This window comes from Penaeus vannamei, chromosome 6, assembly GCF_042767895.1.
Source record: "Penaeus vannamei isolate JL-2024 chromosome 6, ASM4276789v1, whole genome shotgun sequence".
NCBI classification, from domain to species: domain Eukaryota; kingdom Metazoa; phylum Arthropoda; class Malacostraca; order Decapoda; family Penaeidae; genus Penaeus; species Penaeus vannamei.
Window position 1 is genome coordinate 31,339,645 of NC_091554.1, and position 2,500 is coordinate 31,342,144.

Below are 2,500 nucleotides of genomic sequence, written 5' to 3' on the forward strand. Positions count from 1 at the left end.
GGAATATGTGAAACCTTCCGGTGAATTTTTTTTTTTTTTTGACTCGTCCACTCGAAGGAATCCTATCGATAGTAAATATCTAAACTATCCCCTATTTTACCTATAACAAAAAATAAATAAATAAAATAACAGTTTTACGTAAGGATAAACAAGCGTCACTGGTAAACCTTTCGATAAAACATAACATTCAAAACAATATTCACTGATAGATACTTTTCGTCCTCAGACAATTACAAGCATCAGTATTCGCTCTAAATTTAGATACAAGCAATCTGGAGCTTCAACCCGCCATGGGAGAGGTAGGGCCATGCACTGGCCTTCAAGCATGAAGGAATTTTTAGGGATGACGGGGGTGGAGGAAGGAGGGAGGAAGAGAGGCAGGGAGAGGGAGAGAGGGAGGGAGAGGGAGGGAGAGGGAGAGAGGAGGGAGAGGGAGAGAGAGAGGGAGGGAGGGAGGGATAGAGAGATAAAGAGATCGATAGAGAGTGAGACAGAGAGAGAGAGAGAGTGAGGGAGGGAGGGAGGGAGAGAGAGATAAAGAGATAGATAGAGAGTGAGAGAGGGAGAGGGAGGGAGAGGGAGAGAGGGAGGGAGAGGGTGAGAGGGAGAGAGTGAGGGAGGGGGTGAGAGGGAGAGAGGGAGTGAGGGAGGGAGTGAGGGAGTGAAGGAGGGAGAGAGGGAATGAGTGAGGGAGAGAGGGAGTGAGGGAGGGAGTGAGGGAGGGAGAGAGCGAGGAAGGAGAGAGAGAGAGAGAGAGAGAGAGAGAGAGAGAGAGAGAGAGGGAGGGAGGGAGGGAGGGAGGGAGGGAGGGAGGGAGAGAGAGAGAGAGAGAGAGAGAGAGAGAGAGGAGGGAGGGAGGGAGGGAGGGAGGGAGGGAGGGAGGGAGGGAGGGAGAGAGAGAGAGAGAGAGAGAGAGAGAGAGAGAGAGAGAGAGAGAGAGAGAGAGAGAGAGAGAGAGAGAGAGGGGGGAGGGAGGGGGGGAGGGAGGGAGGGAGGTAGGTAAGGAGGAGGGAGGGAGGGAGGGAGGGAGGGAGGGAGGGAGGGAGAGAGAGAGAGAGAGAGAGAGAGAGAGAGAGAGAGAGAGAGAGAGAGAGAGAGAGAGAGAGAGAGAGAGAGAGAGAGGGAGAGAGGGAGAGAGGGAGAGAGGGAGAGAGGGTGGGAGGGAGGGAGGGAAGGAGAGAGGGAGAGAGAGGGAGAGAGAGGGAGAGAGAGAGGAGAGAGAGAGAGAGAGAGAGAGAGAGAGAGAGAGAGAGAGAGAGAGAGAGAGAGAGAGAGAGAGAGAGAGAGAGAGACAGAGAGAGAGAGAGAGAGAGAGAGAGAGAGAGAGAGAGAGAGAGAGAGAGAGAGAGAGAGAGAGAGAGAGAGAGAGAGAGAGAGAGAGAGAGAGAGAGAGAGAGAGAGAGAGAGAGAGAGAGAGTGAGTGAGTGAAAGGAAGCGTTTTTCTATGTGCTTGCTTGCGTGCAATGGGCGTGGGCGGCAGCAGTGTGCACGTGCCTGGATGAGGTTGCGTGGAAGCCGAGCGTTGGTTTAATGTTATTTACAGAAGCCGGGAGCGTGAGGGAAGTGAGATGAACGTGTCTTCTTTACCCCGGTAGCGTTATTGCATTTTCTGCTGAACGTACATATGGATATCATTTCAACTACTTTGTTCTCTCTCTCCTCATTTCAACTACCTTGTTCTCTCTCTCCTCATTTCAACTGCTTTCTTATCTCTCTCCTCATTTGAACTACCTTGTTCTCTCTCTCTTCATTTCAACTCCTTTGTTGTCTCTCTCCTCATTTCAACTATTTTGTTCTCTCTCATCGTTTCAACTAATTTGTTCTCTCTCATTCCAACTAATTTGTTCTCTCTCATTTCAACTACTTTGTTCTCTCCTCATTTCAACTACGTTGTTCTCTCTCATTTCAACTACTTTGTTCTCTCTCTCCTTATTTCAACTACTTTGTTCTCTCTCTCTCATCTCAACTACTTTGTTCTCTCTCTCTCATTTCAACGTCTTTGTTCTCTCTCTCTCTTCATTTCAACTAATTTCTTCTCTCTCTCGTACTATATAGATCCACGCCTTCGTCACCGCCTGGTACACATAGCATGTTCTGGCCACCGACAAAAACAAACAGAAATAAAACAAAGATGAATAAAGGAGAAAAAAATGAAATGAAAAATCCAAAATACATCTAATTACTTTATGGCATATATGTTTTCTTCTTTTTTTATTTCTATCTACAACTTCCTTAATTAACTCTCCCTCCCCCCGTCTTCCCCACCCTCATAAAGCCCCGTCTGGAAGCTTACCATGACCTTGTTATGCAACCAAAGGTCAAAGGTCACAAGTAAAAGGTCCTCTCCGTGATTTTTCCCTTCCGGTTTGCCTTTTAGGAAACGAGGAGTGTGTGGGGGTGGGGCAGGGGGTAGAGAAAGGGGGGGGTAAAGGGGGGAAGAGGATAGGGAAAGGATGTAGGGAAGGGAAGTAGGGAAGAGGATAGGGAAAGGATGTAGGGA